Genomic DNA, 13,619 nt, shown 5'->3' with positions numbered 1-13,619 from the left:
AGTATATTTCTTCAACTATAAATTCTCTATCTTATTGACTTATTGCTTTTGTTGCAACGGTTCCAAAACAATTATTTGAAGTCATTGACCAACACACACTTAATGAAATTTGTTGTGGTAATGCCATTTTTTTTTTATCATTTATGGAGCTTCTTAGTTACAATTTTGATTAATGATTTGTTCATCTAGTTGGATTATTGCTAAGTATGATAGTGCACTTCTTATGTTTCATGTTATGATCCATATTTTTCATTGATTTGTAACAACAATTGCTCTGATTTTTTTTTTCCAGTAAGATGAAAAAAAATATATACAAAAACTATCGGCATAAGAAATTTCCTTGATTTAGAGCCATGGAAGTAACATAGCAACGTGTGATGAAGAAATAACTACATATCTTGCCATTCCAATCACAAATAATTTGGACTCAGATAGTTTAGAGATGATGGAATTGTTGCATGAATTTGGACAAACAATTAGTAATGACAACAATGCTAATCAAACATCTCATACTAGCAATCCCCTAAGGCTAACATCAATCCCTTCAGTGGGGACATAACAATGGCATGTTTAATTATGTTGCAGAGAAGTGTGAGAAATGTGATACTTCACATTGCCAAGTCTTCGCAAAATATAAAGAAAAATGTCATATACAGAAAAATAAAATTGCTTATACTTTTATTAACCAATAATAGTCAAGAAGTGAAACACTTGAGGGAGTGACTGACAAATTGTACAAAAATCTCCAATTGTGAAGACATTCAAAAGGAAGGTAGTTCGTAGATTAAGATTGTATTAGATTCTACATTGTCCACATTTCATAATGACTATTATAATATGCTAATTGTTTTAAAAAAATAATTGGGTGAGAGGATGCTGAAGCATATCTCTATTCTATTATTAAGCACATTGGGTGTCCGATCCCCCAACAACTACGATTGAAAGATGAAATTTCAGATTTAATCTCAACCATCCAATCACATAATTTGTCTTATTTCGATTAAATACATATGTTTTATGTGTAGAAGTCTAAATTCAGTTAAAAATATGTTTGCCGCACATACTGCCACACGATAAATTATAATTAAAATTGAGCAGACTTCAAAATTTAGCCATATATTTCTTGTTTCCTTAATTCTCCCTTTTCAATTGAGCAGACTCTACCTTTCTTTTTTTATTTCTTTGTTTCCTTCTTCGTTTCTATGCTGATTGGAAATCGATTTTTTCTTTATTTTCTTATTTCTCTTTTTTTTTGTTTCTATACATATTGCCGTGATAAATTTACACTGTATAATACCCCGTGGCCCCATCTTGCTCTCTCTCAATCCCTCCAACTAAAGGAATAGGAGCTTGCGAATTGGATTATTAAGATAATCCCCGAAGGCACTGTAGCTATTCTCTCTGAAATGTTAAACATTTTGTCTAATTTTTGTTTTGTTTTGTTTACGCAATTAGTTGTTTCACTCTAGGGAGATTTTTGTGGAATTGTGTTATCATTTTGCAGCTTAAATTCGAATTTGCATCTATTGACATATTAAACTTGATTAATGGTGTGACACTGCAAACTTTGTTTCTTAAAATAAAGTATTTTTATTTCTATTTGTGAAAATTGCTTGCTAGAGCCACCAATTTCATATTATATCCATAGGATATATAACATCCAATTTGAGATATTACCAACAAAGCAAACTAAACATTGGTACCATATGTATCCATTACCATTCCTCACGGTACCGATATCTTATAATCATATAAAAATATTCCTCTAGCATTTGGCAATTAGGCCCCAGTAGTGGTAGCCCGCCTCCACAATAACAGCTTGCAAGATAAATTTGTCATAAGCAAAGTTTTTCTTATAAGCAATTTTATATTATGGATTTTGATTATGTATCATCCAAAAACAATAATAACTGGTACATGTACATGTTTAATAAGGTGTTACTTGTGGCTCACATGTGTAATGTTTTTTTTTTTTTTTTGTGTGTAAAGGATTAGGTATTCTGATTGTTATAGTATGTAAAGGATTATATATTCTGATTTTTTTTTGTAAATATGAATCTAGGTTTTTGGATAGATGGTGTTCATGAGATGTAGATTTATACAAAATTATATGCAGTAATCATTGTTACAAATCAATAGGTGCATTTTTTTTAAATCATTTGAAGAATGCACATGTAAATAGGCAAAACATAAATGATAAAAGTGCAATGACCAGCACAAGTTCATCTCATGCAGAGTATTTAGTGATTCTAAAATAAACAAGCTTATTGTTACAAATCATAGTAAAAAGAAATGTAAATAAATAAGAATAAGGGAGCTATGTGTAAGGAGTTGTTAAAAACTAAAAATACTTAATTTTCAAGTATTTTGTGATTGTCTTTCAAAAGTTTGATGTTGAATAATCTATACAGTACACATAGATTCAAGAGATTTTGTCGTATACACATATCTTTCTTATTTTCAAATAATGAAAGAATATGGTTCTAAGTTTTGATCTCAATTTTATGCTTCTAGATATATATGAAATGTTAAAAAATAAAAAATAAAAACAGTAGTGTACCAATCTTCTTTACCAACCTTCTTTGTCTTATACTATTTTGAAAATAGTACTTTACAAGTCTTCTATGTCATGTACCAGTCCAAACAATCCATTTAGATAACATATTTATTATTCTTAACATCCTTCTCATATTTTTCTAGAATTGCCATGACATGTTAAAAATAAGTAAGTATTTGCATTTAGAGTAGATTTATTATTATTTTTTTAACAAATTAATTAGAATATACCAATCAATCTCAACTTCTAAAAATTAATAAGAAAGTTAATAAAGGGATCCACTTGTGTTGATGATCATCTAGCCTTCTTAGAGTATAAATATTTTTTTGTCTCTTATGAATTAGGTGTCCACTCTTTCTGTGCTTCTAGAACAAACAATAGAGGATCTTTTCCAACAAATGGTACTTTGAAGGTATGTTAAAATTCCAATAACACTTTACTTGAATTGTTAAACTGAAAATTTCTTATTTGCTGAAAGATATATGTAAGAATTGATGGGATATCATGTTCTTCATTATATTGTTTAGGCTCTAAAATTAGAAGATTTCTACTTATTTCTAAACTATTTATTTATTTATCAATTATCTCATGTTATTGTTGAACCAGCAATCTAGAGAAAAACAATTGTTTCAGGCTACTTTTTATTTATCAATTGTTTCAGGCTACTTTTTATTTCCTCAGCAGCTTAATTAGGATCTTAATTGTGGTTTAGTTAGCTTTTGCATTGCCATTTCTGTATTATAATTTTAATTCAATTTCTAGAGCATTACCATATTGCCGGTAAAAAGAGGACCTGGACAAAAGAGAGAAAGTCACGAATAGGCCCCTTGCCTTTTTCTATTTACCTGCTTGCAAAAGGTGGGTTGGTAGGTGCCTTTTATGTTTTAAATTAGAAGTCATGGATGCTTTAAAGTAGCTAGTTGTTACTTGTATGTTTTTCGATAACATTTTTTCTTTTGGAAATGTAATATTTAGATAGTTGAGATTAATATGTTCTTTTTTTCTTTTTGTTTTTTTAATATGAAAATATCAACTTATTTTGTGTTTCCGTTGCAATGCACGGGCACAATACTAGTGACATGTTAAGGAGCTTGCCACTTATTTCAGACCTTAGTGGGTTTGTTTTGCACTACCCTTTTTGTAATTCTCTTTAGATGCCATATACTCATACGGTATGACTAATATTCCCTTGCACATCACACATCACACATCACGTGACATCTCAATTTACATCTCCTATGACTACTTCACCTATTGTCTATCTAAGAAAAGTGTTGATTCGAGTTATCTGTCGTAGTTTTTGTAGTGAATTCAATTCTATAGTACCTATCTATTTTCTAAAAATATATAAAAATATTTTAATAGAAAAATAGAAAAATCATAATTTTTTCTATTTAATTAAAATAAAAAAATTAGAAATTCTATATCCGTTGAAAGTTGTTTTTCATTGAAATTTTGGCAATCCAAATCCATCAAATAATTTGACGGATTGGTTATTTTCAGAATTTTGTTGAAAATTTGATATGAATATTGGATATTAATAAATTAAAATTTCGGCAAACTTGCCTGATAATCGGCATAATAATATTTGATATACAAAAGAACAAAGATAACATACAAAAAATAATCTGCCGTGAGATTCCTCTTGCCATGTTGGTTTTATATTTGATCTCTCTGATTTTTTTTTACTGCAGAACAAAATACGGTAAAAAATATAAAATCACGGTCGATTAAACAATCGGCCGACCACATGGCCCCCCCACCATATCTGGGATTGGCCGTTGACATGTTGAATCCGAATGTCAATATGACCAAGTTTTTTTAAAATTTATTCTTACACTTTAGATGGTATTCATGTTTTAAATTACTACCGTCACATAATACATTTTATGTTTCAGCATTTCTAATGGGAAGAAGAATCATGGTACCGGCTGATACAGTGACTCAAGTATGGATCAATTCTTGGGAACATGTAAAGAATTTGGGGGGTTGTAAACGAAAATTTTGGAGCTGCTACTTCATGTGTATAAGCTGGTTTATTTGGAAGCAGAGAAACAGATACATCTTTGAAGCTGACAAAATTTCTGCTAGTGCACTGGCCGGGAGATGTGTACAAGAGATGGTGCTGTGGAGTAAAAATTGCTGAGGACAAATGCAACACAGGAGGCACAAACGGCAGTAACAGTGGCAGCAGCTTTTGATTGGAGTTGGAGTTGGAGTACAAATTTCCTCATTCATTTTAGTTTATTTATATTTTTTCCTTTCTTTTTTCTTTTCTCATTTTCTTCTTACTTAGCTTTTGATTGGAGTTGGAGTCTAGTGTTGAATGAGCTGATGTAATGCTACCCTTTTATTTAATACAATGATCTTGACAGTCTCTGTCAAATTTTTCAAAAAAAAAAATTACTACCGTCACATAATACATTTTATGTTTCAGCACTCCAATTTAATTTTCTTAACTCTGTCTCTATTAATGAAGACAATTAACTTGTGAACATATATATACATCAATGCAATTGTACCTCCATTGTCAAATACTAATGGTCATGGGAGACGTTGACACCATTTAGCCTTACACAATTTGCCACTGTCCTCTATGAACCATAGTAACAACATTCGCGTTTTATTAGTGAATAATTTGCGAATAAAACGTTTTCTTGATACTACCGAACTGAATAGCAAATAATTTGCTTGACCGAACTTTTACCGTGTAATTCACGAATAATTCGCAAGATTTACGAATTTTACGAACTATTCGCGTTTTATTCAAAGTATTCGCGTTCTCTGCTGGTCCCAATTCTCCTTTACAAAAAGGCTAGCTGTGAGCTATTTCTCCTCTACTTTGCATAGCAGTGGGGCCCACCACGTGGGGTGAGGCATGCTTTTTGAAAAAAGTTAGCAAATGTATATATAATTTTAATTTTGAATGAGACACGTGGATATGGTAGGAATAAAAGTTAATTTTTAGTGAATTGTTATAGTTATTGTCTTATAATTTGATAGAGAACTACTGTTCAATTATAATATAAATTGCAAAATTTATAAGTCATTCTGAATTATTCCCAAATTATACCCGAATTATAATAATTTGGTATTTACAAAAACGAATTATTTCCGAATTATATCCGAATTATACCCGAATCACGAATTTTTAATTCTGCCGAATCTTTTCCAAACTATTAAGTTAGTCACTATGCTATGAACAAATTTGACCATCGACCTCCATTTCAGCATAGGAAGCATATATAATATATTCATCTTCCCGCTGAGTGCCGACTAACTAATAAGCACGAGCTGGAATGTTTCAATATAGCCAAAATTCATAGACTTTATTAAGTTTATATATAGCCAAAATTCATAGACTCAGTGTCAAGGTTTAGTTCTAGATCTTTGAGATAGTTTCTAGAAGCTCCAAGACTTACAATCTACGGTGTATACTAACATGTTGGAACTGGTTTTTGTGAAATTGTACGGGAGTCGGCCGATAATGAGATCCACTGAGAAGTCAAGCTGGAGCGACATTCATAAATCATAATGAAGCTCAGTAAGTGAGTAAAATGATTGTCTGTAACGATCATTACTGTCCAAATTCATAGAGAACTACTGTTCAATTAGAATTAGCCATCTATGACCCGGCACAGAAAAATAATAGAGGAATGAACCTCAACCATCACCAGGTTGAAGGATATAATTATCGGAGTCCGTGTCCCCTCAGGTTCCTGAGGACTGAGGTGCAAGTTAGAAAAACGAACGGTCCAGATTAATCCCATCCGGGCCGCGGATAGCCGGATACGCACTCCAAATCAATCCGGTGCCTATTAAGACTGTGGACTGTGGAGCTCTGCTTTGAGATTCGTGCCAATTTATAAAAACGGTCGGACTTGCATCTCAGGTACCTGAGGTGATACGGATTCCAATTATTGACGATCTGCGCAAATTGACGGTACGGATGGATCTGACCGAGTACGTAGTAGGAAGCTTCGCGTACGAGGATTTTTTAATAACTACGAGTCTATGATAAAGATGTGAGCTTTTTTTTCATCCTTTAATCATTTTCTCTTTCTTTGCTAATTTAGTTACAACTTTTTTTTTTTAATCGAATTTCATGTTTTAGTTGTAATAAATCAGCATTCTATCAATTTTGTTACATTTTACTTATATTCGCTGAATAAAAAGATGAGATTTTTCTTTTTGGATAAAACAACTTGTTATTTTATTACGGAATTGTTAAAAAAATAAAAGCGAAAAAAAGTTTCACGCAGGTTAACAGTAAAAATAAGTTGATCTCTGTCATTTTTTTATGGACTGTTATTTATAAAAAACCTCCTCCGTACGATATAAAAGATACGCTCTCCATTAACAAGACAAAGTGCCTCTCCAGTATGTTAGAAATTTATTTTAAAATTCAAAATTTAAATAATATTTATTTTAATATTAATGGTTTTTAACTTTATGAATTATGGAGCTATTTGTGAATTAGTTGTATGATTCAATTTTCATACGAAAGCTCTCTATTTCATTGCCACAGAAAATCAAATCATATAAATATGGTAGAGAGCAAGGTGTGGATGCAATTCCTAAATCTTAGCATTTACTCATAATCAATTGAATTAATTGACAATAACTTGCACCAGAGCTTGCGCAGGAAATAAAATCCATTTGAGTTTCTGTATGTGCATGATTACCATTTATTCAATGAGACCGTTTCATTTCCATTCATATTTTCATATTCAATTTCTTTTAATAATGAATGAAACGGTAATATATTGAATATAATTTTTAATAGTCATGAATGCACAAATTGATTGATATCTATGGTTTTGCCTATAAATAATACATACCATTTGGAGAGCAATCATCTAATAATGAATATACTCTCTTCTTCCTGTTAGCTCCATATTTCATAAATTCAATTTCTATTCTCCCACAAACACATATTTTCTTTATAGAAAACATATTATTCTGCTATCATTGTTGAAAGAAGCTACATCAACCTCTACCACGGTTGCGCCCAAAGGTAGAGGAATACCGGCGTAACTTGGGGCAAGCTTAATCGATTATTCCTGCGCTTAGGACGGGAAGTTGTCTTAGGTCCGCATTTTGCAGCTCCGGGTAATAAAGTTTTAATTATATTCTTTATTATATTTTTAATATAATTGTTATTTATTTTATTGATCAAAATTCAGATTTAAAATTAGTTGGTTAGTTAATATTTTTCCAACACAGTACTCATGCCTGAGGCATTCACGTGGGAACACGCCGAGGAATCCATATCCTCTCAGGTATTGCACAGATATTGCAGAGGATTACTTACTTTACGGTTTGAGATTAAATCGCAATCAGCTTGGGATTCGGGTCACTGTAGGGGGCTGTATTTTTGGGCTTTGAGATTTGTGCCAAGTTAAAAAGTACGGTTCAGATCTAGTAATTGTAAAAGATTCCCTTATCAGGTATTGGAGAGGATGTGAATTCCACGCCGAGAGCCGCAGGGGCCCCGAGGTCACAACCGAATTTTTTTATTAATAGAAATAAAATAAATTAAATATTTAAAAAGAACACTACTTTTGAGTTTTTGCGAAAACTAAGTAGATCGGGCTCTATAAATCCGTCCCACCGGACGGGTCCAATTGACCCGTCCCGGTTAATCGGATTAGTCGTTAACCAACATCACGGAAAAAAAAAAAAAAATTCCCGGACGGGTTTAAGCATCCCGTCCCGGACCTGGAAAAAAAAAAAGAAAAAAAAGAAAAGAAAATCCGGACGGGTTAAGTAACCCCGTCCAGAATTTCAAAGATTATATTATATTATATTATATTATTATATTATTATATTATATTATATTATTATATTATATTATATTATATTATATTATGATTTTATATATATTATATTTTTTATTTTTTATATTATATTATTATATTAATATACTTATATATATATATTATATAGAACTAGTTTAGTTGTGCTTTAGTTCACCAAAGTGTTTGGTGAGCTTAACTCCAAAACTTATTAAATCAGTTTTAAATGACGAATCCAAACCGTTAGAACCTGCCTATCTTGCGAGTGATGCGTCTACATGTGAAAATTTTAAACGTTCAAATTAATTTAGTATAAAGTCAAGCGGTCAAGATTAAAAGATTAATAAATTAATTTTAGTGCATTTATTTTTTGAATGTTTTTTTACCGCTTGACTTTATACTAAATTAATTTGAACGTTTAAAATTTTCATATGTAGATGCATCACTCGCAAGATAGGCAGGTTCTAACGGTTTGGATTCGTCATTTGAAACCGATTTAATAAGTTTTGGAGTTAAGCTCACCAAACACTTTGGGGAACTTAAGCACAACTAAACTAGTTCTATTCATAATATAATATATATATATAAGTATATTAATATAATAATATAATATAAAAAATATATATATATAATATATATAAAAATCATAATATAATATAATATAATATAATATAATAATATAATATAATAATATAATATAATATAATATAATATAATAATATAATATAATCTTTGAAATTATGGACGGGGTTACTTAACCCGTCCGGATTTTCTTCTTTTTTTTTTTTTTTTTTTTTTTTTCAGGCCCGGGACGGGATGCTTAAACCCGTCCGGGAATTTTTTTTTTTTTTTTTTCCGTGATGTTGGTTAACGGCTAATCCGATTAACCGGGACGGGTCAATTGGACCCGTCCGGTGGGACGGGTTTACAGAGCCCGATCTACTTAGTTTTCGCAAAAACTCAAAAGTAGTGTTTTTTTAAATATTTAATTTATTTTATTTCTATTAATAAAAAATTCGGGAGGTCACAATGGAAGTGCCACGTGTAAAATTTTGACTGGAATTCTCCAGTCATTATGACACCGGAACAAGTAAATTTTCACGACCATATGATTACAAAATGCTTGTTACTATAAAAAAATTACTAAAAAGATCCCATAATAACCCATTGGCAATAAATCATTGCATTTATCTGCTTGATTCATTGAACTTATTCTCTCTACAGTTTGTTGGTGGTTATTAAATAATCGGAAAATGCGAGATACCTACGCCTCAAAAAACTACAAGTCTACAACTACTCTCTCTCTCTCTATTTCTCTCTCTTTCTCCTCTAGGTTTTCTCCGAGGTACGCTAATTTCACAGCAACCCATTTTCTGACTTTTGCTTCCCCTAATTAGTTTGCTGTTTAAATCAGAAAGTCTCAACTGTCCAATTTTCCAAAATTTTTGATAATTTTGGGAAAATATTCAAAATCAATGACCATGGATACCAGCATCTACGATTTCTTAACAGTCAATCCCGAATTTAAATATTTCCCACCAGTTTCTTCAATGTCTCCTCAAATTTCTGTTTGTAGTAATGAATTTTATTCATCAGAAGATGTAAACCCGGGGTTCTTACCAGTATCACCTTACCAAAACGGGTTCTCTGACTCGACCCTGATACCTGTTACACCCAATGTTACAGCAACCTCTCTTGTGCAGAGCCCCGTAACGGATCTGAACCAAAACCTGAAACCACAATTGGATTTGTCAGAGGATCCACTGATGTTCTCTGACATAGATTTTAACTATATTAGCCGTATACTGATGGAAGAAGATATTGAAGAAAAATTTGAGCAATATCCAGAAAACCCTGATCTTTTAGCAGCACAAAAACCATTTCTTGAAATCCTGGAATCAAATTCTTTACCGTCTCCTGATCAACCTCCTTTGCCCTCTATCAACAGCTCAGAAAGCCCAGACGACACCTTTGTAGATAGTTTGATTAATTATGATTGCAATTGCTGTGATAATAGCCCCTTCTTGGATAATGCCAATGCAGTGTCTTTTGATTTGGATCAGTTTTTCTCGCTAGAAACAAACTTAAACACACCTCCTGCAGACTATTCTGCTCAGTCTTCCTTCTCTTCTACAAACAGTAATAACACTGCCTCAGATGTGTTGGATATTCTAGACGAATCGTTACAAACCCAACCCATTTGGCAGTTCAATAAGGGTGTCGAAGAGGCTAATAAATTCCTCCCAAACGGAGAAATGTTGATTATTGACTTACAGACTAACAGGATTTCTAATTCTCCCCCTGTTAAAATTAGACCCGAAAAAGAAAACAAAATAGCAAAAGAAAAAGAAGGAGAAAGAGAAAGAGAAAAAGGAAGCACAACCCATAGAGGCAAGAAGCATGAGTACACTGAAGATGCATTGGATTCTGAAGAAACTAGATTTAACAAACAATCAGCAGGAAACCCGGAAGAATCAGTACTTGCCCGTGACTTGTTTGACAAGGTACTTCTATGTAACGGTGAAACTTGTTCAAAAGGGGTTAAAGAGTTGCGTGAAGCACTACAGAACAAGACAGGCAGGCACTGCAACCACTCTAAGTCGAATGGCCCCACAAAAGGTCGCAGAAACAGGCAGTCAAAGAAGGATGTAGTAGATCTCACAACACTCCTCTCATCTTGCGCTCAAGCGGTCGCAACTGATGATCGTAGATGTGCTGCAGAGTTTTTAAAACAGCTGAGACAACACTCTTCAGTGACCGGAGATGCGGATCAGAGGCTGGCACATTATTTTGCTGATGGGCTGGAGGCCCGCCTGGCAGGGACTGGCAGTCAGATTTACCAATCCTTCATTATGAAACCAATTCCCTCAACTGATATCCTAAAAGCGTACCAGCTGTACCTTGCGGCAAGTCCTATCAAAAAAATCTCTCACTTCTTCTCTAACCAAACTACACTAGATGCCGTGCAAAATGCCACAACAGTTCATATTATAGATTTTGGGATTTATCATGGGTTTCAGTGGCCATGTCTTATTCAACGGCTGTCTAAACAGTCTGACAGGCCGCCCAAATTGCGGATTACAGGTATTGACTTGCCACAGTCGGGTTTCCGCCCAGCCGAGCGGATTGAGGAAACTGGTGCCCGTTTAGCTGATTATGCCCGTACTTTTAACGTCCCGTTTGAATTCAAAGCCATTGCTGCAAGATGGGAGAATGTAAGAGTAGAGCATCTTGATATAAGGAAGGATGAGTTGCTTGTAGTTAATTGTCTTTATCGGTTCAAAACCCTACTGGATGAGAGTGTGGTGGCTGAGAGCCCAAGAGACATTGTTTTGAAGACCATAAGAAAAATGAACCCGGATGTATTTATTTATGGTGTTGTTAATGGGTCGTATAACACACCCTTTTTTGTGACCCGGTTTCGGGAAGCAGTCTTCCATTTCTCTGCACTTTTTGACATGTTGGAAACGAATGTGCCGAGGGAGGACCCACATAGACAATTGCTTGAGAAGGCAGTTTTCGGTCGGGAGGCTGTTAATGTAATTTCGTGCGAGGGGTTAGATAGGGTAGAGAGGCCTGAGACGTACAAACAGTGGCAAGTGAGACTCATAAGAGCTGGGTTTAAGCAACTGCCGCTTAATCCAGAAATAATGAAGAAGGCGAGAGAGAAAGTTCAATCTTGTTACCATAAAGATTTTATAATAGATGAAGATAACAGGTGGCTGTTGCAAGGCTGGAAGGGTCGAATCTTGTTTGCGCTTTCAACGTGGAGACCGAACTATCGTTTACACTAGGTGGTGCTCTTTAGCATTTGTGAGTTCTGTTGTTAATTGCACTCTTACTTGATTAATTCTGATGTTCTCTTTTGTTGTGTTAATAGTTGTATTTGAGACTTAGGTGTACTGGTATCAAGCTTTTTAGCTAGCATTTGTATCCATGATGCTCTAGTGTTTCATCACTGTAGAGATTTTGGCTTTTCATTTTCTTAGTTCTGCTTGTACATATGATGATAATTTTATTTCTAGATATTCTTGCAAGTTAAGTTGCATGTCTCATGAGATTTGGGGTTTTTCCCCCAATCTCCCATTTTCTTTTTATTTGGGTCAATTTCTGAGATTCTTGCGAGTCAAGTTGCATGTCTCATGAGACTACTATGGAATATTTATTCATGGTGGGGCAAGCTTTTTTTTTTTTATTAAACCGACTTCACAGTCTAACACAATCAACAATATCTTCTCAAGTGGCTGAGCTAAGGATAGGAATCGATACGACATACCTTCACTGATAAGATAAAAATAAAAAGAGGGTCCCGAGTAAATCAATATATAATTTGAAGTCGGGAATTATTTGTTATTAGGTTTCTTTTATACCTTAGTCAATGTCTAAGATAAAGAATTCACAAGACAGCCTAGCAATGTGTCATCGTACGTACCAGACAAGAATGACGAAGATGATCATGACTATGAATTAAATGAAATATGGCAATAGGGAGCTCAGGCTCCTTGTACCACATTATGTTCTCCTGGAACAGTATCAGGAGGTGGATTTAACATTATTGGTGGAATAATGGAGAAATATCTTAACGTTTTCGGGATCCTAGATACCGAGATTTTTATTTTTACCCAAAAAATAAATAATTTTATTATAAATAACCACGTTTTTCGAAAAATTTTATTTCTGCCCAAACCGCATATATTCTGTGCGGCCCGAATTAAAAATTCGGACCGTATAGAATATATGCGGTCCGAAAATTTGTTTTTTTTTTTTTTGGATTTAAAAATTCGGACCGCCTAGAATATTTGCGGTCCGAAAATTTAATTTTTTTTTTTTCAAATGGCCTAGGCAATTTTTGAGTGATAATATCTCACGATCTGTTTAGAGATTTTGGATGAAACTTCACAGTCTTGTTCTACGATGTCAAGACTACATGTCGGTCAATTTTCATGAATTTTGAAGATGTTTTCCTATGTTAACCAGGGATGCAAAGTTGGACTCAGAAGCACTCCTTTAGCAGTTCGGGCAATTTTTGAGTGATGATATCTCACGATCTGTTCAGAGATTTTAAATAAAATTTCACAGACTTGTTCTACGATGTGAAGAATACATGTAGGTCAATTTTCATGAATTTTGAAAATGGTTTCCTATGTTAACCAGAGATGCAAAGTTGGACTCAGAAGCACTCCTTTAGCAGTTCGGGCAATTTTTGAGTGATAATATATCTCACGATCTGTTGACCGACATGTATTCTTGACCGATATGTATGT

At 33.5% G+C, this 13,619-nt stretch overlaps 1 pseudogene across 1 annotated transcript; it reads left to right on the top strand.

Annotated features, from left to right (window-relative positions):
- The first annotated feature begins 9,562 nt into the window (after positions 1-9,562).
- LOC144573518 (scarecrow-like protein 34 pseudogene) lies at positions 9,563-12,397 on the top strand (annotated as a pseudogene). The gene has a single exon (XR_013518014.1). The product of XR_013518014.1 is annotated as a scarecrow-like protein 34 pseudogene (transcript).
- Positions 12,398-13,619: the final 1,222 nt, after the last annotated feature.

This window comes from Carex rostrata, chromosome 2 (assembly GCF_964058835.1).
Source record: "Carex rostrata chromosome 2, lpCarRost1.2, whole genome shotgun sequence".
Taxonomy (NCBI): domain Eukaryota; kingdom Viridiplantae; phylum Streptophyta; class Magnoliopsida; order Poales; family Cyperaceae; genus Carex; species Carex rostrata.
This window is presented reverse-complemented; position numbering and strand designations above follow the sequence as displayed.